This window comes from Cupressus sempervirens, chromosome 2, assembly GCF_028749045.1.
Source record: "Cupressus sempervirens isolate cs-2001-9-10 chromosome 2, ASM2874904v1, whole genome shotgun sequence".
In the NCBI taxonomy this organism is placed as follows: domain Eukaryota; kingdom Viridiplantae; phylum Streptophyta; class Pinopsida; order Cupressales; family Cupressaceae; genus Cupressus; species Cupressus sempervirens.
In genome coordinates, this window is record NC_143119.1 from 751,030,907 (window position 1) to 751,056,772 (window position 25,866).

The following is a 25,866-nucleotide window of genomic DNA, read 5'->3' on the forward strand; positions in this document are numbered from 1 at the left end:
GATGTTGGGTGAGATTCTATGTTCACAAGGCTTGAGTGAATACATGTCAATACTGTAGTAGACCTCCCTTTAGGATTGTTGCAAATTGTGAGGAACACATTCCAATCTATATGCCTAAGTTCTATATCTTTGATCTTGACATGTCCATTTTTAAATCTTGACTTTTTGGGTGCCCCTTGGTACTTGAATGCTATTGGTTTTGGAGCTATTTTTTCCACCATTGATGATTTCATCTTATCTACACAAGAAAAGAGAACATTAGTTAGAAAAGTGAAATTTGACCTAAGACAAACCCTAATTTACTCCACAATAGGTTAAGATTAGGAAAAACAAGATAAAAAATGTTAAATCCTCCCAAAATTCTTTACTATACACTTTAGTGAACCTAGCACACCCTTAAAGGTGTGTAGGGTGTGCTGATTTAGCACCTAACTGGCCTTTTGTGTGTAGTTGCACATGCATGCACCCTATTGAGGTGTTGACATGTGCAGTTTCACACATGTACACTATGTTGTACAAAGTGGGGGGAAGACTTGAGTTTTAAGCTTATTTTGTGAGCATAGAGGTGTGCATCTGTGAACCTCTATAATGCCTTTGGAGCTTTGCATTTGATTTGTTAGTCATTGTTGGAAGGTGCACATATGTACACCTTCATTATTCTTAGGTTTAGATCTTTTAGGTCTTAGCTTTTAGGTTTATTAGGTTTTGGAAGGTGTGCACCTTATAGAGGTGCACATGTATGCATCTTCATAGAATGAATTGACCTTGTGTTAGTGTTGTATGTAGGAGAAGAGGAGCACACATTGAAGGGTGTGGAGGTACAAAAAATAGGGGAAGAAGTTGAGAAAGTGAGAGGGAAAAGGGTGTCTAGGGTATTATATAGACCCCATGCTCTTTGGGCATCTTAAGGGATGTGCACCTTTGCAAGTGTGCAAATGTGCATGTGGGCATCTCCAGAAGGAGATGTAGTGTACACTTGTGCACTATGTGTACATGTGCATGTTTGCATGTGCACAAGTGTGCTAGTAAACACTCAAGTCATTAAACTCACCTTTTCTCTAGTCCTTGATTCCTCAGACTTTCCCAATTAGATGTTGGGGTTTGACCTAGACTCCTTAGGGATTCCAAAAGTGACCAAGACTCCAAACTAGGAGTCTAGTAAACAAATATTTACTAGGGGTTCCCCATTTCTAGGAGAAATGGGGTGGGCATTGTGAGACCACGATAATAATATAAGGCCCTAACCATAAAAGATCAAATTTAACATGCTCCCCTTTGTCTTGGTCCTTAAAATTCTATTTTAACACCCAATCTTCCACATTAATAACTCTTTCCATGGGCTTCTTTTCATGCAAGTATTTCACACCCTTTTTCCTTTTGATGTTGTGTTCCAACATTTATCTCCTTTTCTCATCTAAATCTATATAAGAAGTGATTCTTTCATCCATCAAATCAATATCCTCAAGTTTCTCGGTCCTTATAAATCTATATGATGGTATTAAATTACTTTCAAGGATTTTTACTTCTTGACCATATACAAGTTCAAAAGGTGAGAATCTAGTTGACTTTTTCTTGTTATCCTATCTATCCATACAACCAGGTATAATTTTGAATCCTGTTGAGTTATTTTTTTGTATGATGCTTCAAGATAGGAATCCTTCCAAACTTCTCTCTTGAAAAGATGATCTTGGATGAAGTCCAAGGTTCTAGGTGATCTTGTGACCTAGTGGAATCTACTGAGTTGAAGGTAAATGTTTTTTTCACAAGGAGGCATTTCCTAGTTGAAACCAATTTTGGAAAGGATGATTAATCTACTTGCTATTTTAAAATTAACCACAAAAAGAGATATATTTTTGGTATTTTCTATTTTTAAATGAATGAAATATAACAATGGAACTATATGAATTCCTAATTTAATCAAGGGTTAGCAAAGAAAATAACAAAGATAAGGTAATGAGAGATGGAAATAAATAGCATAAAATGGAAATTCCTAATGGACGTAAACCATGGTAACAACAATTCTGCAAGTTAAATGGTTGAGAAGATTGCATAGAAAACCAATAAAAATAGAAGCAATGCTTTCTCAAATCCACTAACACAATCATCGATGGAAATTTAGTAGAATGAAAAGATGTTTCACTTCTTATCAATTTGCAAGGCCACAAAAAGTGTGCTCATGTGAGATGAGAAACTATGTAGAAACAATAGGATGATCTCTTCACCAACTCTATAGGTTAGCAAAATTTGTCAATATGAAGAAAACACTAGAACTAAAACATCACATAATCAAATAAAAACAACAAAACTATTGGCTCCATTATTATCATGAACAAGAATCCACAAAAATAACACACTCCAAAAATTATAACTATACTCATAATGAGAGCACCAATAACATATATTATTTCATGAAAATAATAGCCCAAAATACATTTTATATTCCTAAATTTATGAGAAATCATCTCCTCAATTTGTGCTGAGAGTGAGAGATCTTTTAATGCAAATATATATTTCTAAACTAATAAAACAAATCTAATTATATACAAACCAAATGTATAAATGGTGCTAAGTAAGTCTCCACCCTTGTTTATATCAATCAATGGGTGAATGAGCCTTTACATGACATAAAACAAATAAAAAAGAAATAGACAAGAAGAAGGAAGATACAAGAGGATCTGAGAGTCATTGGAAGCTCTAAAAATGGAACCTTTACTTTTTTTTGGTGTTTCTAGGAGTTCAACTACCATTAGAATGCATTTTTTATGCATGGGAAGCTCTAAATTTGGAATTGATAGCTAACTATCAATGCACCTTCGACTTATCCAAATTTTTTGGTTCACCTTTGAATAGCGCACCTTTGGAGCAACACACCTTGTACACCTATGCACCTTGATGAAATTTGTGCAAGGTGTTCAATTCACCAAAATCAAAGTTTTTAGTTTTGAAAATGATTTTTACTTTTTTCTTAAATGAGGTCTAGGAGCACTCTAGTGTAATTATTTCACCCCTTTTTGATGATTTATACCTTCTTTATAGTGAAACATTTTCATATATTTGAACTCCTTGTTGGAAATCTTATTGAAGAACTCATTGTTGAAGATCAAAGAGGGAGATTGTTGCTAAGAAAGAAGATTGTTTTTTTCAATCATTTTTTTGTCATTGATGTCAAACCTGCTATTTTTAGGGATGATATTTTCTTATAAGATCCAAGTACTATCATTTAGTTGATTGATGAAGAGGATTTGATCAATAAGATGTAACAAGAGTACATAAGGGAAAGGTTGAGTTATGATGTTGTAATGAAGTGGAAGGATCAATTAAGACAATGGTTAAATGATGTATTGGTAACATACTCAAAGATACAGAGGTTGGTCACACTTAGAAGCATTGGAGGAAGAAGTTGTAACAAGGTGGTATGCAAATCTTAAACTAAGATCATTAGTGGATGTCGAGCAAGTTAGTTGAAGCCGAGAAAATTCTCAATTCGAGCTTAGTAACAAGAAATTTTAGTGTGTGCCGAGTGATCTTTAGGTGCCGAGTGAAGATCAAGTGCCGAGCATTAGAAAATCTTAGTTGGTGCTAAGTAATCTTCAATTGTTGAGCATAAAGAAAAACATAGTTGATGCCAAGTAACACAGTATGTGCCAAGCACCAATATTTCAATTGTGTCGAGCTACTACATTATTTAAAATGATGATGATTCACCAAATCTGAGCCAACATAGTGGTTACATTGAATTTTGTGAATGAGTTGGAAGATAAGGATGATGAGCTGGTGCAACAGAATCCTGTGTAAACCATTTTTGGGAAAATTCTAAAGGATTATTCAAGAAGTTTCTAAAGGAAACTGAATATGGGTTAGATGTAATGAATCCTACCTAATCCATATGAATTGAAATCAAAGAATGGAAGAATCAAGTGGGAAAAGGAACTCCAAAAATTTTTATTTAAGGATTCATAGACCAAGAAGCACAGAGTTGCTGATACTATTGCTGTTGAAGAGCTAAATCTATGAAGTAGGGTGTCAAGGAGAAGATAGCTAGGAGAAGGAAGAGCACAAAGGCTCTACTTCTATGAGTGGTCATGAAGAGATGATTGCACTGGTACATTGAGCATAGAGACTCAAGGAGACTAAGCTTGAAAGGAAGGAAAGTTGTTAGAGTTTCAAAGATTAAAGGCCAAGAAAGGGTATGAGCTGAGAAATGATCTGAGATCTGCAAGATAAGTTGTATGTTGTAGTCAAGTCAAGATTTTTTAATAATCTCTAGCAATTGTATTAGATTTGAAAAATCCTATGGACTTAGGTTGGTTTAATAGCCATTTCTAAATCTTTTAATAGGGTGGCATTCCAAGTGAATGTTCCAAAGTCCTCTAATCAGGTCCACTTCTAACAGGGTGGTTAAATCCTCTAACAAGGTCACATTTAACAATGTGATGTAAGCCTTTAATAAGGTAGGCCTTTCACAGGGCATCACTTCAGAAGAGTGAGAATGGAGTAGCATGTTATTGGTGGTTTTTCCCAAATTGAGTTTCCATGTAAATCATTGTGTTATGTGTTGAATTCTTATGTGTTATGCTTGCATGTTGATTTATAGTAACTTACTACTTAGAAAAGTTAAAGTTTGGATGAATGAATGATTGAATGGACTCACTATAATTAGTGAAAAGTTTGAATACGATATTTAGACCTTAAATAACTTATTCAACCCCCCTCTTAGTTATTATAAAGAAATTCTAAAAATTGGTATCAAAGCCATCTACTGATTTAGTTTCAAGGTACTAGAAGCAAAAAGATCAAGATGTTCAAGAGAAAAGTTCCCAAGCTCAACAAAGGAAACTTTGCTGCATGGCAGAGTCTGATAAAATTGCACCTAGGATCAATAGGTGACTATGTACAAACCTTAATTGAAATAAAGCATGTGAATCCAATAGGACCTCTTACTATGGATGATTTGAACAAAAGGAAGAAGCATAATCAAGCAATGTTGGAGATTGCCTCTGCACTGAATTATGTAGAATATGATGACATCAAAAATTGTGATACTGCATTCAAAATGTGGAAAACCTTATCAGATATCTATGGAGGAGATCAAAATGTCCAAAGAGGAGAGAGAAAAAGCATAAGAGGAAAGTTTGATGACATGAAAATGGAAGAAGGTGAAAATGTTTCTTAGTATGCTGCAAGAATAAAAGAAGTAGTAGGTGCAATAAGAAGTCTAGATGGTCAACTGGAAGAATAAACTATCATCAACAAGTACTTAAGAACTCTGCTTCCTATTTATGCTATTAGAGTTTCATCCATCCAAGAGCTAAGGTTTGTACAAGGAAACACACTAACCTTTGAAAGAATAGTGGGAAGACTTACTACATTTGAGCTATCCAATTTTGATAGTTACAGACATGGAAACCTTGAATCTACCTTCAAGGCCAAGATGAAAATAAAAGATATTGAGGAGGAAGCATCAAACAAGAAGAGAAGAAAAGGAAAAAATGCATCCAGTGATAGTAGTGCAGATGAAGAAGATGTGGAATAGTTAGAAGCACTACTAGCTAGGAGATTCCATAGAGGCAAAGGTAAATTCAAAGGTAAGCTCCCTATCATATATTTCAATTTCAATGAAGTAGGTCATATTCCTACAAGATGTCCACAAAAGAAGAACTATAAAGAAGGAAACAAATAAAAAAACAAAAGAGAAGATGATAGCAAAGACTACAAGGAGAAGGGAAAAAGATGCTACATTGTTGAAGAAGATTTTGATGAGAATGATGATGAAGTAGTTTATGTAGCCATGAAGGATGAATTAGATAAAGATGAAGACGAAGCAAAAACATTGGTTACCTATATGAACAAGAATGACAAGTGGATCATAGACATTGGATGCTCACATCACATGACATGAGATAAAAGTAAGTTCATTAGCTTTACTCAATACGATGGGAATAGTGTTAGATTTGGTAATGATGCACCATGTCAAATCAAAGGAAAAGGCTCTATTAAGCTCATAGAGAAAATTTCATGTGATAGTGCATACTATGTTGAAGGATTGAATTACAACTTGTTGAGTGTATCATAGTTAGGCAATGTAGGTTGCAAAGTTGAATTTGGAAACAAAACTGCCAAGATCTATGACACAGATGAAAATCTAATAAGAAAAGGTGAACAAACTAGGAGTAATCTATTTTACCTAGATATAGAAGATGCAACATGTCTTGTTGTTAGACTTGATGATGTGTGGTTGTGGCATAAAAGGCTATGTCATGTCAACTTTGATAATCTGATTAGCATCAGCAAAAAGAACAAAGTCATAGGATTACCCAAATTGAAGAAACCTAAAAACACAATGTGCAAACAATATCAACTAGGGAAGATGAGTAAGTATAGTTTCAAAGGAAAAACATACACTTCCAATGAAGTACTAGAGTTAGTCCATACAAACTTATGTGGTCCAATAGAAGTGCAATGCTACCTAGGAGACATATACATAATGCTATTTGTAGATGATTATTCTAGGATGATGAATGCTATGCTTTTAAAGAAAAAAATTGACGCATTTCAAATGTTTAAGTGGTATTTAGCCATATTTGAGAAGGAAATAGGAAAGAACCTAAAATGCTTAAGGTTAGATAGAGGAGGTGAGTTCACATTAAAAAAAATTGAAATATTTTGCAATGACAAAGGTATCAAAAGGTAAACATCAGCACCAAGAACTCCACCATAGAATGGTATAGCTGAAAGAAAGAATAGATCAGTGATTGATTGTGCTAGAACCTTGATAATGGAAAAAAATGTTGCACTAAAGTACTGGAGAGAAGTTGTAAGTATTGCAGTCTACACACTAAATAGAGTTCAAGTCAAGAAAGGTACAAATGCAACACATTTTGAATTGTGGTATGGTCACTCACCTAATGTTAAACATTTCAAAATATTTGGTTGTAAATTCTATATTCCTAAAGATACTAGAAATGGAAAGTTTGATGCAAAAAGTGATGAAGACATATTCCTTGGATACTCCACTAGAAGTAAGGCATATAAGTGTTTGAATACTAACACTAATAAGATTGTGGAGAGTCAAATGTAAATTTTGATGAGCATGCAGAAGTCAAAATTGATGAGTCCAAGTAATCAAAAGATTATAGATCCTTTGTATACTTTTATGATGGAATGATTGTTGAAGACAATGCTGCAAATCAAGTTGGGAATCAACAACAAATTTTAGTATCTGTCGAGTCTTAGCCCATGAATGTTGAGCTGTATTTAGAAGCCAAGCTGTAGAATGTAGAAAATGCACATTTTGGTTCAGAAAATAGTATACAAGAAATGAATGATGAAATGCTAGATGAAGAAGAAAAAAATGACTTTGAAGCTGAAGGATCAAACATAGAAAGAAGGATAGAACCAAGGTTAGCCAAGTATGTGAGAAGACATCACCCTACATATCAAATCATTGGTGACAAAGATGCCAGACCAATAACAAGGAATAGACTCAGGAATGAATCATGTCTGTTGGGCAAGGTTGAACCTAAAATAGTGAAATATGCACTACAAGATGATTACTAGTATAAAGCCATGGAAGAGGAGATAGATCAGATTGAGAAGAACAAGATATGGTCTCTAGTTCCTAGACCAACAGATAATAATGTAATTGGTACGAAATGAGTGTTTAGAAACAAACTTGATGAGAATGGTGAGATAACAAGAAACAAAGCTAGACTAGTTTGTAAAGGCTATGCACAAGAAGAAGGACTAGACTATGGGGAAATATTTTCCCTTGTTGCAAGAATGGAAGGAGTAAGAACATTACTTTTATATGGTGCATATAAAGGTTTCTAAGTCTACTAAATGGATGTAAAGTCTGATTTTCTAAATGGTATACTAGAAGAGGAAGTCAACATAGAATAAATAGAGGGATTTGTTGATGAGAAGAACAAGGACATGGTCTAGAAACTACACAAAGCACTTTATGGATTAAAGAAAGCACCTAGAGCATGGTATGAGAGGCTGCACAAATATCTTGTGAAGATTGGATTTGAGAGAATAGATGACAACAACAACTTGTACATCAAAACTAAAAAAACTAAAGACATTTTGATTTCAGAAATCTTTGTTGATGATATAATATTTGGAGGAAAATATGTTCTATGCAAAGATTTTGTTGGTCAAATGAAACATGAATTTGAGATATCAATGTTTGAAGAAATCAAATTCTGTGCTGGATTGCAAGTACATCAATTAAAGCATGGAATATTTGTAACCCAATCCAAATACATCAAAGATATACTCAAAACATTTGGGTTAGAAGACTCAAAACTAGTTAGCACACCAATGGCAACAGACCATAAGTTATCCAAGAATAATGAGTTTGCTGAAGTAAATAAGACATTATATAGGTCAATGATTAGAAAGATGCAATATGTTATACATAGTAAACCAGAAATTGCATTAGCTATTGGAATAGTGGCAAGATTTTTTGCAAATCTAAGAGAAAATCACTTAATGGTAGTGAAGAGAATATTAAGGTACCTAAAAGGAACTGATCACTTTGGCTTGTACTACAAGAGGAGTGAGAAATTTGAACTAAGAGCCTACACTGATGCAGATTGGGGAGGTAACATTGATGATAGAAAAAGAACCAATGGAGGAGCACTTTTCTTGGGAAAAGGGTTGATTACATGGACTAGCAAAAAGCAAAGCTGCACCTCACAGTCCACTGTTGAAGCTGAATATGTTGGAGCTACTATAAATTACACCAATATTGTATGGATTAAACATTTTTTTACAAGGTATGAAGGAAGAGGTAATAAAGCCTATGATACTTTATTGTGATAATACAAGTGCTATCAACATATCAAAGAACCCTATAATGCATGCTAAGATCAAGTACATTGCAATCAAGTATCACTATGTAAGAGAGTTGGTGGAAGACAAACAAGTGAAGATGGAATATGTTAGCTCAAAGGAATAGATTGATAAAAATTTCACAAAAGCACTACCTAAAGATGCTTTTGAGTATCTTAGAGGTAAGTTAGGGGTGATACCCCTAGCCAAGGCTACTTGAAACAAAAGCAAGAATGCCCTACATCAAATGAGCTGATTGTAGAAGATTTTACACATTGATGTAGAGGATGTTTACTTTAGGATTCATGCCTAAAGTAGTAGATGTGTTAAATTTTAAAATCAATCACAAGCAAGGTGATAGAGGGAGTAATAGATGAACCTATAAAAGCTACACTTGTATATCAAGATGCTAATATCTCTTTGGCATTGTTGTCAAAAAGGGAGAAATAGCGAAAAACTAATCAACAAGAGAAGTTGACTGAAGTAATAAGATGTTGATCAGAATAGTAGAAGATAAGCAATACAAAGGGAGAAAGACAAAGAACAAGGAGGCAGTAGCAAAGAGGGAGAAGCAAAAATGAAACAATCAGAATAGTAGAAGGAGATGTAAAGCTATAATTTTCTTTTTGGCATTTGACTTACTATTTTAACCTAGCTAGCATTTGGTTGAATAGTTTAGTCTTATAGTTGATCAGTTTGGTTTGCCATCAACACCAAAGAGGGAGATTGTTGGAAATCTGATTGAAAAGCTCATTATTGAAGATCAAAGAGGGAGATTGTTGCAAAGAAAGAAGATTGTTATTTTCAATCATTTTTTTTTCATTGATGTCGAACCTACTATTTATAGGGATGATATTTTCTTATAAGATTCAAGTACTATCACTTAGCTGATTAATGAAGAGGGTGTGATCAACAAGATGTAACAAGAGTACCTAAGGGAAAGGTTGAGTTATGATGTTTTAATGAAGTGAAAGGATTAGTTAAGACAATGGTTAAATGATGTATTGATAACATACTCAAAGATAAAAAGGTTGGTCACACTTAGAAACATTAGAGGAAGAAGTTGTAATGAGGTGGTATGCAAAGCTTAAACTAAGACCATTAGTGGATGTCGAGCAAGTTAGTTGAAGCTAAGAAAATTCACAGTTGGAGCCAAGTAATAGGAAATTCTAGTCTGTGTTGAGTGATCTTCAAGTGCTGAGTGAAGATCAAGTGCTGAGCATCAAACAATTTTAGTTGGTGCCGAGTGATCTTCAGGTGCCGAGCATTAGGAAAAACATAGTTGATGCCGAGTAACACAGTATGTGCCGAGCACTGGTAATTCAATAGTGTCAAGTTGTTGCATTATTTGAAATGATGAAGATTCACCAAATTTGAGTTGACATAGTGGTTACATTGAATTTTGTGAATGAGTTGGAAGATAAGGATGATGAGCTGGTGGCATAGAATCCTATGTCAACCATTTTTGGGTGAATTCTAAAGGGTTATTCAAGAAGTTTCTATAGGAAATAAAATATGGGTTAGATGTAATGAATCATACCTAATCCATAAAAATTGAAATCAAAGAATGTAAAAATTGAGTGGGAAAAGAAACTCCAAGACTTCTATTTAAGGATTCATAGACCAAGAAGCACATAGCTACTAATACTATTTTTGTTGAAGAGCCAAAACTACAAAGTAGGGTGTCAAGGAGAAGACATCTAGGAGAAGGAAGAGCACAAAGCTTCTACTTCTATGAGTGCTCATGAAGAGATGATTTCATTGGTACATTGAGCATAGAGACTCAAGGAGACTAAGCTTGAAAGGAGGGCAAGCTATTAGAGTTGCAAAGATTAAAGGCCAGGAAAGGGTATGAGTTGAGAAGTGATATGAGATTTACAAGATAAGTTGTATGTTGTAGTTAGGTCAAGATTTTATAATATTCTCTACTAATTGTATTAGATATAAAAAATTATATTGACTTAGTTTGGTTTAATAGCCATTTGTAAATCCTTTAACAATGTGGCATTCCAAGTGAATGTTCTAAATTCCTCTAACCAGGCCCACTTCTAACAGGGTGGTTAAATCCTCTAACAAGGTCACATTTAACAATGTGTTGTAAGCCTTTAATAGGGCAGGTCTTTCATAGGGCATCACTTCAGAAGAGTGAGAATGGAGTAGCATGTTATTGTGGTTTTTCTCAAATTGAGTTTCCATGTAAATCATTGTGTTATGTGTTGAATTCTTATGTGTTATGCTTGCACATTGATTTACAGTAACTTACTACTTAGAAAAGTTAAATTTTGGATGAAAGAATGGTTTAATGGACTCACTATAATTAGTGAAAAGTTTGAATAGGACATTTGGACCTTGAATAATTGATTCACCTACCCTCTTAGTTATTCTAAAGAAATTCTAACACTCCTACTTCTATCTAAAATTTCAACACACTTGTGTTGAATCTTGTCATTAATAGTTGCATAAGATGAGGAACCTATTTTGGTTCATGTGTCCAACCTCTGTACCTTTGTTCTTCAGTATAAATTCATGAATGAAAACTTATGTGTGACTCCTTTGAAGGTGAAGGTTACTAGCTTAGGTGAGATCTCTATTATTGTTAATAATGAAGATTTTATGATAATTTGTGCATTTTCATGTTATGTGCCACACCTTCATGTTATGCACATCTTCATACACTGTGAAGTCTATTCCTTGAGTTTTTCTTCTCTTCGACTAGCCGATCCTTCCCATTCAGAGACTAGATGATCTAGATTATCTAAAACTATCCAATGTTTGAAACTTTTTCATATCTTTTTAAAATTATTTTATAGCTCTTTTTAATTAGTTTTTTTAGAGGTCTTCATCTCAAAATTTTAAGTTTAAAATTTCATTGGTCTCTAAAACTAGGAAGTGAAAGGCATGCTATTTTAGAGATTGAAATTAGCTTTTTAGTTCTTCTTTGCAACGATGTAAATGGTTTTGAATTCTAAGGTCTAGGTCAAAAGTTATGACCCCGACAAGTTAAGAATGCCTTTCTATCTACACAAAGACACAAACATTAGTCCAGAGAGTCAAAAATCGAGCTAAAAACACTAAAAGAGTGAAAAACCAATACAATCCCCCCTAATAGCCCTAGAATGCAAAAAATTTCACCTTGCATACCTACATAGGTGCACTCAAATGGTTCCTCAATAATTATTTTGGCATATTCACATGTGCACAATTGAAAACATTGAAGCAAGTGCAAAGGGGAGGAAACTTAGTCCAATGTTTTTATGTGCACAAATGGTGTGCACATGTGCACCTATATATGCCTTTATTATTTTTTAGAGAAAGGTGCACATTTTGGACCCAGTGTGCACCATTTGGAGGTGTGCACCTACACATGTGCACATGTGCACATCTCCAAAGGGAGATAAGTGTGCACTCACACATTCAGTTCACTTTCCAACCTTAGATAGTTGCACATGTGCAATAGTTCATATTTATGCACTAAAACACTTAAAATATTCAAAATTTTCCCAGTTTTGACACCTCGTGTTTGTCCAATCAGAGACTAGGACTTGATCCAGACTCAGGAAGAGCTCAAAAATGACCCAAGCCTCAGACTAGGGGTCTAGGAGATTAGAGAATACTAGGGGGTCCCCATTTCTTGGAGAAATTAAGCATGCATTGTGAAACCACAACAAATCCCAAACTCTCTTGTTATTGTCCAACATCCTTTTTATAATTTTAAGAATACTTTTATGACTTGACTTAGCTTGACCATTTCCTTGTAAATGGTAAGGGGACAAATATGACACTATTATCCCATATTTTTTGCAAAAGTTTGTGAATTCTTATGATCTAAAACACATCCCATCATCAAAAATAATATTTTTAGGAATAGAAAATCTTGTCAATATGTTACATTGTTAGCATGAATGCTAATGATACTACATTAGGGGAGTATTATAAGAATTGGAGAGTATTGACATGTTGCATTTATGATTGCTTTTGTCATTAATGTCAACATAACATAGTTTCTATAAAGACTGGTTGAGTAGTAGACATAGATCTTGATGGTACAAATAATGGTATAATTTTTTGGTGATGCACGGTTATGGATATGTTTGGTATAGTGTCTTGATGACATGGTCAACTACGTAGAGTCTAAGTCAAAGATGTATGGAATTTATACCTAATTTATAGAGAGTAGTTTAGAGACTAAGTATTGGGAAATCAATTCATGATGTTTGTTGGCTATCTTACATCTGAGATGTAATGAAGAGATGCATATTCAGGTAGTGACAAAGGATAGTTAGCTAATGACATCAACAAGTGTGCAAGCCCTAGTATCGCACATGTGAAGTTTTGTATAGACTGTGAGCCAACATTGCTATTGTAATTTTAATTAATTAATTATCTTAATATGATTAATTGGGAAAGCCTCAAGGTCAACTCAAGGAATTATTCTAAAGATATGGTATAAAGGAAAGATATTTTCCTTGTTTGTAATGTATGTATGAAGTGTTTTCATCATTGTAGGAAGTGTGAACTACGAAAAGAAGTAGAGTGCTTACTGAATACATGTAAGTGATCCAAGGGATTATTGGATGTGAGATTGGTGATCTAGTTACAAGATCAGAAGAAGTAGGAGTCCAATTGATAAAATAGAGAAAGAGGAAGGAAAATTGTAGTACCATTCTATTATTCTACAAGGAATAATATAGAGATCATTTAGACAGTGGATTCATTGGTCTTGTCCTTGAAGTTGTTTGGGTAGTGGGTCAAGTTGTCTTCCACAACTCTTAACAAGGTTGGCACAACTCCTAACAGGGTTGGAATCTCCTAACATGGATTCAAATTCTCCTAGCAGGGACTCACATGTATTGAATGTATTCATAGACTCCTAACAAGGTCCATCCTTTAACAAGGAATATTTATAGTGGTACATCATATTGTGGGTATCATCCTCACCTGTAGGACCAAAAAAAGGGGCTAATGTCTAACATACTATGAGAAAATCAAAAACTCAATAAACATACATCAACACCCTTGAGTCTACCATGAAAGCTAAATAAATAAAAAGGAAGCAACACAAAGTTAGAAACCTCCTCTTTCATTTGTAGCTCCCATGTCCTTCTTTCTTCTCCATATGATGTAGCTCCAAACTACCTCTAGTGCACACAATTTTGAAGCAAAAGCCTAAGATAGTGACAATTCTATGAGAATACTAGAAGATATGATTTAAGCTTGAGAGATGGAGAAAAAGACTAAAAACTAAGAACTTGAAAAGACTTAAGAATTAGGACCTAAGGATTCAAGGATTGAAAATGAGAGGAAGAATGCTCATTTTATAATCAATTCACAAGATGAGAGCATTCAAATTGTCACCTTGAATATGCAACTTGGCAAGAGACTCCTTTGATAATCCATGACACATATGATAAAATATGCCAAGTGTAGGTTTGTATGATGATTGGAAGTCAAACTTGGCTAAAGATGGAAGAGGATCTTTGATGTGTCATATGACACCTCAAACCCACTTAAAGCCAAGAATCTATGAAAATGGATGCCAAATATGGATGTGCGTAAGAGAATAAGAATATATGGAATATGAAATATCTTAGCCAAGTATAAATAGAGAATCCATGATGTGTCATGCCCATGTGTCACGATGATGTCAATATTATGTAGAATATTTGAATGAAAAATCCATTATTCCACACAAATAGAAATTAGTGAAAATGGAATTAATGGTGGAAAATATGACTTAGGAAATTGAGAATTTCCATGGTTCATGAATAATGGACCAATTAATTAATAAAATTAACTAACTAAGAAGGTTAGTTAAGAAGAATAATTAGTGAAGTGAAATAGGATTAAATTATGGGTTGTTTAATCCTATAGAGAAAATTAGTAGATGATTGGCCAGTTTGATTAATAAGTGCAACAATATCCTTTGATGAAATATGATGATAATGGAGATTGACTAGGATTATGAAGGATAGACCAAAGTCATGGTCAAATTGATCTATTTATTGAAATTGATAACATGCCAAGGACACGACATGAATTAAAGATATGTAACATTTGACTTAATTGTAAATGCTACAGGATCGAGATTGATTGATAATATTGATCATAATAACATTGATAGACACTGTCAATGCTATTAAATAGTTAATAATGAGAAGGAACATTACAATACCATTCTATTATTTTGCAAGGACTAATATAGAGATCATTTGGGAAGAAAATTCACTTGTATTTTCCTTGAAGTTGTTTAGGCAGTGGGTCAAATTGTCTTCCAAAACGCCTAACAAGGTTGGCACAACTCCTATAGGGTTGGAATCTCCGAACAAGGATTCAAATTCTCCTAACAAGGACTCAAATGTACTGAATATATTCAAAGACTCCTAATAGGGTCCATCCTCTAACAAGGCATATTTATATTAGTACATCATATTGTGGGTATCATCCCCACCAAGCTTTTCCCTCTAATCAATAGTTTCCCTAGTTAATAGATTTGGTGTTATTGTGTATGAGTATCTTGTTGTGGTTTTAGTGGACTATATATTCAAACAATTGGTATCAAAGCTCTATGTCCTTGAAGGAAAATCTTAATAGCTTTGGGAGATTAGTGGCAAGTCATTTCAAAAAAGATAGTCCTAAGTCAGATTGAGGAAATTTTGACACCTAAAAGATGGAGATTCTTGGAGGGTTATCAGATTCGTGTGAAGAATAGAGTGTTGAGTTTCCAGATCTGGAACCCTTTTGTTGCATACAAAAGAATAGTGACACAAGTAAAGATAGATCTAGATCTGAAGAAGACATGAAGATTAATGAAGATATTGATTTTCTTATGAAAATAGAGCTAGAAGCTATGGACATTTTTGTTTGTTGAACATTTAAAGAGTTTGGTCATTTTTCATCTAGATTTCCCAATGGAGTTAGAAAATTTGGAAAGAGTTCACTTTCTGATGAAGATGAAGAATTTAAAGTAGGTATGGAAAGATTCTTGAATGACTATGATGTCAAAGATAATGAGCCTAAATTGGTTAATGAAGAGGAAGTAGTAGAAGATATAGCTTTTGTAACTATTGTTGATCCAAATGCTAACCATGAAAATGTGGAAGTTATCATTAAGACTAAAAATGATTTGTAGAATGGCAATCAAGTTGAAGAATAGAGATCTGAGACTAGAGTAGAAGAAAGAGTTGAGGTGAAAAATTCTAGTAGAAGTATATTTAGAAAAAAGATGAATGAGCAAGGTGAAGTTGTGAGGAACAAAGATAGACTTGTATGCAAGGAATATTCACAGCAAGACAACATAGACTATGAGGAGACATATGCACTTGTAGCCAGAATGGAAGCAGTAAGGATGTTCTTGGCTTATGTAGAAAATAAGAAGTTCAAGGTTTATTAGATGGATGTTAAATTAGCCATCCTAAATGGAGAACTTGAAGAAGAGGTATATATTGAGAAGCATGAAGGTTTTCCTTTATCAGAAGACAAAAACATGGTATGTAGATTAAATAAAGCTTTATATGGTTTAAAGAAAGCACCTAGAACCTGATATGCAAGGTTGGACAGTTATCTGGTAAAACTTGGATTCACTAAAGGTATGGCAGATAGTAACTTGTATTTGAAAGAAGTTGAAAATTGTTTTCTTATTATTGTAATATTTTTTTATGACATCATTTTTTTAGGTAATGATGAAGAAAGTGATAACTTTTCTAAAGAAATGAAGAATGCATTTGAAATGAGCATGATAGGAGAAATTAAGGTTTTTCCTAGGATTGTAGATTGTACAAAATAGTGATGGTATTTTTATTTCACAAGCTAAGTACTTAAAAGATTTGTTGAAAAGGTTTGGTTTGGAAAGTTGTAAACCTATTGGTACTGTTAAGTTTTAGGATTTGCACCCTTTACTAAATGGGAAAATGTTTAGTAACCCTTACTTAACATGGGATTCACTTCACTATATGGGACTGGATAGTGAGATGAAACCTCCAAATTCTAGGCCGGCTCCTATTGAATCTCGCAGTGATAACCTCTCGAAACTTAAAGAAAACTTAAGGAAAAAGGGGAAGAAGTTACTGAAAACCAAAACCAAAACCTTAAGTCTTAAACTAAGGAAGTGATACACCAAAGAGGGGTATGGAAATGTAACCCACATGTAACAGAGAGGATAATATAGCTTTATGAAACATAGATGAAGCACAACTTCCTGTAAAGGCTTGCACAAATGGTTTATAATAAGGTTTTCCACTGAAACTACAAAAAGGGAGACAAACTAATACCTTCCTTTGACTAATTTCACCCAAAACACATGTTATAACCTGCAAACAAACTTACTGTTCTACATAGAAGTGCTGAAATGAGACAAAAAATAGGGAATAATGAAACATTCACAAGTTAACCTATCCAATCATTTTAAAATGCACATAGAAATTGTAAAAAGGAAAATGGCTCACTAATAACTTCACCAAGCATAATCACACTGTTGCAACCTATATTGCATCTCCAAAAATGAATTATAGACTCTGTAGAATGAAGTCTAGGACTCAAAGAAAAGCCACAAGAACCTCCTCCACACAAATCAAAACCCCTAAAAATGAGCCTTCAACTCATACTTAACATCTTTTTTCAACTACATCTTACCAAAAACCATAAATGCTGGGTCGGATTCAACCCCAAAGGCCAACTTGAGTCCTTGACAAGACTTCAAAAAGGTGTACAAAATAGCCCAAAAGGCATGGTCTGATAATATCACCAACTGCCCCTCATAAATGTAGCCCCAAAACTCTTGCCAAACTCCAAAAGTCCTCCAAAAGTAATAACTCTCCTAAACTAGACCAATAACTCTACCAAAGTATCTTGTTTTGACTTGTAAAGCTAAAGAAAATATTTTAATCCTTTATCACATTTAATTAGTAATCCATTTATCTAGTCAATATTAAATATTAATTAGATAAATGAATCACAAAAGCCTTTGATACTTATATCAATTAATAATAATAATACATAATCCACAATTCTTTATTCATTTATTTATTTATAATATATTTAATTATTGTATTAATGGTATTATTAAGTGATGAGTTAAATCGCTCAATAACATTATTAATACAATTGATAATATATATTATAAATAAATAAATTATGGACTATGTAATTTTATTAATAAGCGATATAAGTGTCAAAGGATAAAAATATTTATTACGTTATTTATTATTATTATTTTAAATATTGATTAGATTAATGATATTATTAAAGAGACTCTAAAAATATCACTTAATAATCTCATTAATATAGTCAATATGTAAAAATAAAGATAATAAATAATATAATAGACAATTAAAAGTGATAGGATTAAAACACTTATTCTACCTTGATAAGAAAACGGCAAGAATGTTTGGCAGAGTTATATACCTTATAAAAGATATACTTTGAAAGGCCATGTTTGGCATCAGTAAGGAACACCCACGGGATAGGAAAAGAAGACTTAGGAAATATTATAACAAAACATTTCTCACAAATGCCAACCGAAAGAAGAAGCTTCTATGAGCATATGAAACCCTAAAAGACATTAAAGCATTTCATTTTCACACTTTCATTATTTAGAGAAGGCTCTACTACCGCCATGAGGAAAATGAGGGTTTGCTAGAGCCTGTGTGATGACATTTTGTAACTCGAATCTGGACTTTCTAGGCACTTTCATGTGATATCACTGTTGTTGGAGGTAAAGCCATTCATTTCTTCCATTGTCGTTATCTGTTGGGCTACTATAACAGAAGAAAACAAGAGAAAGGTGATCTGCTGTGCATTTTCTACTCCTATCTTTCAAATTTGTTCCTTTTTTATTTGTTAGCTGTCATAGAAGGAAAGAGAACAAGTTGCTGAAGCTTTTTTTGAAGCTTTTGGGGTTCGAGTCTAAGTATTTTCTGGGCATTTTTGTCATCCAAAATTGTTGAGTCTTCTGATTATGACCACCATGAAATTATTTTGCTTGTTGTTTGGGTGCAATTTCACCTCTATTTGCTACTATTATATGCATTCTAGACCCCATTTCTACCCCATCTCCACTGTAGTTAAACACTAGACACTTCAACTCATGGCACAAAAATGCACTCAGTAAGCATTGTTTTATCTTGGCATGCTTACAAAAAAAAATTGAAAACATTTTATTTATTTATTTATTTGTGTGGGTTTTCCATTGCTGCATTCAATAATTCTCTCTATACATGCTGAATATATGCAATTTTCCTTTTAAAATGCCAGTCCATAAAAAAAACATGCTTGTTCTAGTTCTCTTTTGAGAACTCACCTGTAACTGCTCATCTCCCTTCCAAGCCTTCTACTCGGATTTTCTTTCTTCAGCTTCCTCCTCCCTACATTGCTTCTACAATTTGACTTCAATCTCATTTAGTTTTCTTTGCTGCTCACAAAAATGAAAACTTTGTTGGCATCTCGAACTTAATTTTGGGAATCTTGTGCTCTTCCATCAAACTTACTTTTTCGGTCTTCTAAACATCTAGATGAGCATTGCTGCTTGTTGTAGGGGTTTGATAGGAGCTTTCTTGTGTGTGCTTCACATATGCTATTGTAGGTGTATGTTTCAGCATTTATCATTTTTTAAAGGTTGTGCTGTAAGATTAATTCTAAAACTCATATTTTTTTCCATATTCAAAGACAAAAACAAAATGGGGTTTCTCCTGTAGCATCAGCTTCTGTTTGATAGCAATATCCTATTGCCTTCAAAGTATGGGATGGATATTTGGAAACTACACTTCCTTTTCCCAATTTCATTTAATCTTGCCAATGAATTTATTGGAGAAGATTCTTTTTCATTTATAGAAATTGGTGTTCTAGCTCTTATGCCTTGTTCACACTAAGGCTTTACGACTTTGTAGCTCTACATTGACAATGTTCATGAAGGAAAATCTTATGCTCTAGATTGTTGAAATGCTGAGTTTGATTGATATAGATTTTAACTGTGTATGCTCTCAGTGTCCATTTCTATCTATAAAATAGTCATTCTTGTCATTATATCACTATTTTGTCCTTTGATATGCATGTTTAAAAGATGCAAACAACATTCCTTGGTATCCCTGTTTGCTTGTTGCACATGTCTATAAATAACTTCATAATATAGATTTGTTAGTCTGTTCATCTTCTCTATCTCGTAGCATATCTTATGAGGTTCAAGCGTGGGCTCATGACACTCATGAATGGTTTTATTTCTTTTAGCATTAAATGCCAATATCACTGTTTGTTTTCTTTCATGATGGGATGCATTGATGGGTAGAATATGTAGTCGTAGAGGTAGGTAGTCATTTCTTAGATCCCTCAGGATCTAACATTGGTTGCTTTATGTTTTTTCCAACTGCTAGAGAGTGTGGAGCTCAGAGCTAGACAAGTGTGGTAGGAAAAGAAACCATAATGAGTGAAAGCAACAGGCAATAACTGGTTATCTCTATTCCTATTTCTTTCATGTATATATTTATCTGTTAGTGTATTTCTTGATGAAAGAAAATTAATCAGTTATCCTCACGGCTTGTGCGAGATTTTCTCCATTCAACACATTAATTCAATTCATATTGTAAAAATGAAAATTGCACGTATTAGTGATGATCTATACAATGAACATTTGTATCTCTTTTGCGCATGGTTTCATAAATGATTGCAAAATGATAAAAATGAATAGAAAATGAATACTTTCTTTTGCAATGTTTTCTGCGACATCACTTGAAGTAAAAATTTAGCATGTGTGAAATTTTGGTAATAGGTAGACCTATGATAACTGATCACAAGTTATCCAACAAAGCTGAGATTCTTGTAGTAGAGAAGAAGAAGTACATATCCATGATTGGAGGTGTTGGTGTTTTAAAACATCATGTTTTAAAAAACCCAATGAGAATAGAATACATCTAGGGGCATCTAATTCCTATTTGCAATATACCTATTCAGGCAATAGGGCTAACTATAAGGCTATTCTCCTTCTTCTTCTTCAAGCTTTATAAAACCTAAGTGGGTGAACTTATAGATTCTTCATATGGTACCAATGTCAAATTCATACAATTGAATCTAGACAAAGTAGATAAAACCCTTATTTCTCCTATACTTATGCAATAACAATGATATGCTGTAGAAAATTATAAATCCTATGAAATCCACAAGCTAAGTGAGGGTATCCTTTCATCTCTTAAATAGAAAGGGAAATGGATTATTATAAATTTGATTTGATCAGATTCCAAATATGCAACTATAAGAAACATGTTAATCATGTAGCTGATTAGTGCCTTATCTATTGGGCAGTTCCATAAATCACACACATACATCTATGATACCAATGACATATTCCATATGTCAAGATATTAGATCTATCCTATCACTTTGTGAATCATACATCAATTTTCATAAAGACCTCATTCTCATGAAATATCCTTCTCAAATAACTAGCAACCCTGTCAAATATATCAAGTATTTGCTTGACTCTTTGTTCCAATAGCAAAGCAAATAGGACATATAACCTTAAGGGGATGCAAAAGGGTTTAAGTTCTTTGACCCTAAACCAAAAAAAATTACAAATTATAGAGATAAGAGATGATAATTATAATGAAACTAAGAAGTTTGTTGTTCATTGTATTCATTTCTTTGAAATTATACATTCAAGATACATACATACAACTCATGAAACCACTAAATAGATCAGAACTATCTATATTAGCTTCATTACTATTGTTCATACAAGAGAGAAAACTAAAGAATGGTGGAATCATAGTCATGACATAAATTTCAACCTAACTAGAACCATCCTTGTGGTATCACAATAGTGAAAAATGTCCAAGAACTAGAATTGACCCTTAAAATGAAAGAGAAAGAGAAAGATATAGGAAGGAACAAGAAACCAAATCTAATCTAAAAGTGACACATGTCCACTTGAATCCTCATTCCCTCTTTTTAGAAAGCATCTCTCTTCTCTCTATGACTGACATCTGAAAGGAATCTCATCATTGAGTGTAACAAACTCAAAATATCTCTTCTTAGTGATGAGAAAACCTTGCTCTACTAAAATATTAGATATGCATCTAAAATGTTGATAAAATCCCTCATTAAACTAATTTAGAGATGACAAAAACCATCACAAACTACATTCCTAACAACCTTGGTGCACACCCAACTAACCATTTTGCCAAAAACCAACTCTAAACTGCTATACCTGAATCTAGGTGAAAAATGATAGTCCTATGTTGGCACATCAGAGATGTCTAGGATGTCCATTTGAAAACTAGGCTTAGATATGGCTCTCAGGTATGCAATTCTTTTTCAAAAATTTAAAACCTTTTCTAAAGATGAAACTTTAGAATATAACTTCTTTGAATTTAAAATGGCCCTGTATGTACCCTTTGAAGAAAATAATTTTAAAATTATACTTTTTACATTTTCAATTTCTTCCTTCAATTTCCATCTTGGTCAAACTAGTTTGACCACTTGCCATGTAGCAGCATGTGATTGGCTTGTCTCTACTCTATCACTACCACCTGGGTGCTACATGACACCCTCTAATTTTTCCACTAATTTTCCACTTGTTTCCTTATATATTACCACATGGAATTCTCCATGCACAGTCATTATGCCACATCATCTCCCACTAGGCACCCTCCCACATCATCACTATGTGGCATCCTCTGATTGGGTGGAATATTCTACCCTTCCCACCCAATCCCACTACCCCATGGCAACATGGTTCTTCTCCTATTTCTTTAACTTCTGTACATCTTCATAATGTAGGGAAGCACCAACTATCTAATTTGACATGTGGCATGATCTAGAGCACTCCTGTAAACCATGACATCATTGTAGACCACCACATGGTGGAAAGGCACTTTCCCTCTTTCATTAACCATTATGGATATTTGAAATCTAATAATGGACCATTCATCAAATCTCACCATGTGTCAATATTTGGAGTTTCAATTTTGTAATTTCCATGTAACCTGCTCCTTGAAATTTATGTCAGTGTCATATTTCAACTATTCATTGGGCTCCGCATGTCATTTTTTAGTTGGTTGAAATTGTCCAATAATTGTGCCATATCATCATCCAGTCACCATCATTTCCATTCAAAATTTCATTAATCCTCCTCCAACTGGCCATGGGCCTACATGTGAGCTTTGACATCTTAAAAGGAGATAACTTTTAGACAACTAACATGTTTGTGCTTACACATAAAAAGACCTAAAATCTTCGCATCTTAATACCTGTGGGATATATGCCTATTGATTTTGTCAGGAAAGTGCCACCACATTTGAAGAAAAACATTAACAATCAACTTCTACCCATTCATCTTGAAATGATGACATGACCCTACCACACATATACCAACATAAAAATAACTAAAAGAAAGCAACTTCCTTGTGAGCCAAAGTGAAGAAACATAATCAAAATAGAGCTTGTTGGACAGTCTAAAAAGCCACATGGGTAAGGAGCACCCAAATACAACACTCATGACCCAATACACATGCCATAATTAATAGTTTTAAGATGCTAGACCTTTACACAAGTTGGGTTAGTAGATGGCTAGAGAATAAGTCAGGATGCTGGTGCTGCTGAATCAAAAGTGTTCCCTACAACTGTAAGTTGTCATCCTTCTACTCCACACATTAGATGGAAGTGTTTCTCAAGATTTTCAATTCTAAACTTTTACCTAATGAAACCACCACATACAATTTGATTATAATATATTGCTCATGCATATTAGACATTGAAAATATTTATTATTAACTTCAACTACATCCATGAATTTGACAGATCCATTACATAAAAACTCCCCATTTCCCTTAAAATGATAGTCCATATGTGCAAATGGAAATTGCATGCATTCCTTGACCCAAATAAGAACTTAGCATTTCTTTGCAGTGGTAATTACCAAGTCCATATGCAATACACTTCATCAGGGAAATGGAGAAGTATCCATTACATACTTATGTTGAATAATGCCCATAATACAACCTCACTTTGAATTAGATGCAGCCTTTTTGAGTCGCCACTTTTGTTAAAAGTCTTCTGAGCCCTTCCTCTAGTCAACACAATTCCTCTCATAGCATTAAACATTTTATCTACAAAGCTTATAATCCCCCCATTCTCAGAAAGTGAGAGTGTATAAAGATAAGATGGACAACAATATAAGATGGCATAATTGTTAATATCTTTAAAATTCTTCCCATCTTGGTGATCTTTAAGCTTATCTTGTTTGCATCTACATTCTTGTTCTCAATTGTATCCCTCCTATCATAGTGCCTTGCCTTCTTACTCATAAATTCATGTTTCCCCATAGAATCTCTCTTTGTTAAAAATAATTATAATCCAAACCTTTCATATCACACCAATGTGATTAGTCAGGCCCCAAAGTTGGTCTGACTAAAAAAAATCATTTTCAAACAACTGACCTTTTGAACTGCTCAACTAATCACCCCACTGATTGAAATCAAATTCAACCATTAGAAAAAACTTTAAAACTCATTTCACCTCTTTTGCAAACTGTGAATTTCATTTGATAAGTAGGAGATAATTTCCATAACAAGTCAAATTGTGATATTGCTATCAGGATTTAACTATGTGATTTTGAGTCAAACTCGTTAACCCATGTTTCATGAGTAGTGATTCAACATAAATACATCTCTCATGAGAGTAAATGGAAGACTTAGCACTCATTAGATCTAGGTGATGCTCAAAGGGGTGAAGCACTGAAACTTCTCGAGAGGTCACTCATGTTAGAGTAAATAATTATTATTTATGCTTTTACTTAAGTTTACTTAGGTTAATGCATTTAGTTAATAGTTGTAGTTGATGAGTTATTGACAACACGAGAGTTTGTTCCTATCTAGTCATACTTATCTGCTCACCTTGATTGAGGATATCCTAACTTTTGTGGATGTATGCTTAGTTTCCATACTTATCTCCTAGCATCTTCTAGCTTGTTCTAGAAGTCTCCTTGAGGCCTTTATATTTGGACTCTCTCATTATAACTCATAACTCATTTTTAAGGCATATTGTATAAAAATACATTTTCTTTGTTTGTAATATCTTCTCTCTCAGTTTGTTTAGTTTTTACAAGCTCCACCTCTTCCTTCTTTGGTTTCTCTTTGATAGGTTATTTGCATGCAGGTGATCTTGGCAAATTATGAAGTTGGCTTTCATTAACTTCTATATGGTATCAGAGCCTCCCTACTGCTTCTTGGTTGAAGGGTTTTTGAAGCTATAATTTAGAGACACAAACCCTATTTTATTTGTGTATTTTTCTTCAATCAGGAGGAAGAGTGATTTTTCAGAGCACTTTGGGCCTAAAAAGACATTGTCATTGAGTTTAGAAGGCCCATTATAGTCACGATTCATGTAAAATTTTCTGTTTTTGGTGACTGTAGCTTCTGACAATTTTTTTTGCCCCCCCAAGCAAGCCATATGGATGGTCTTGCAAAAAAAAAATTTTAAAAACAATTTGGGCACCGCCATCTAGTGGCCACCACCTTGACACTGTGGCCCCACTAGCATGCAACTCATGTGCTGTCGCAGCTAGCTGCACCACCATGGTGACTCTGCAACCTGGCCACCACCAGCGGGCCTCCCTCTAGCCAATGTGGCCTATGGCACTGTCGACCTTTGCCACTACTATGGCCACTAATGGTAGGGCTTACCACCCACCTATGGCCCATAGCTATCTATCTACATGGAACTTTTTAGAACAATTGGCACATACAGTTGGTGCCACATGGCACATGGAACGAGTACCATGTTGGCACTTGCCACGTAGCCCCTACCATGTCACCCACACATGTCAACCTCCTTCCACGTGGATGCCATGTAGCACTACCATGTGGCTCTTTTTTTTTCTATGATAGCCCTAAGGCCATCAATTTTAACATAGTGGAATGCTGATATCTGCCTACATCAGCACCCCTGCAAGCACTCCAGGTCCTTTTTTGACCTACTCACAATTTTTTGGCCATAACTTGAGCATACTGAGGTATTTTTCATATTTGAAAGAAACACTAGAAAGCTTGT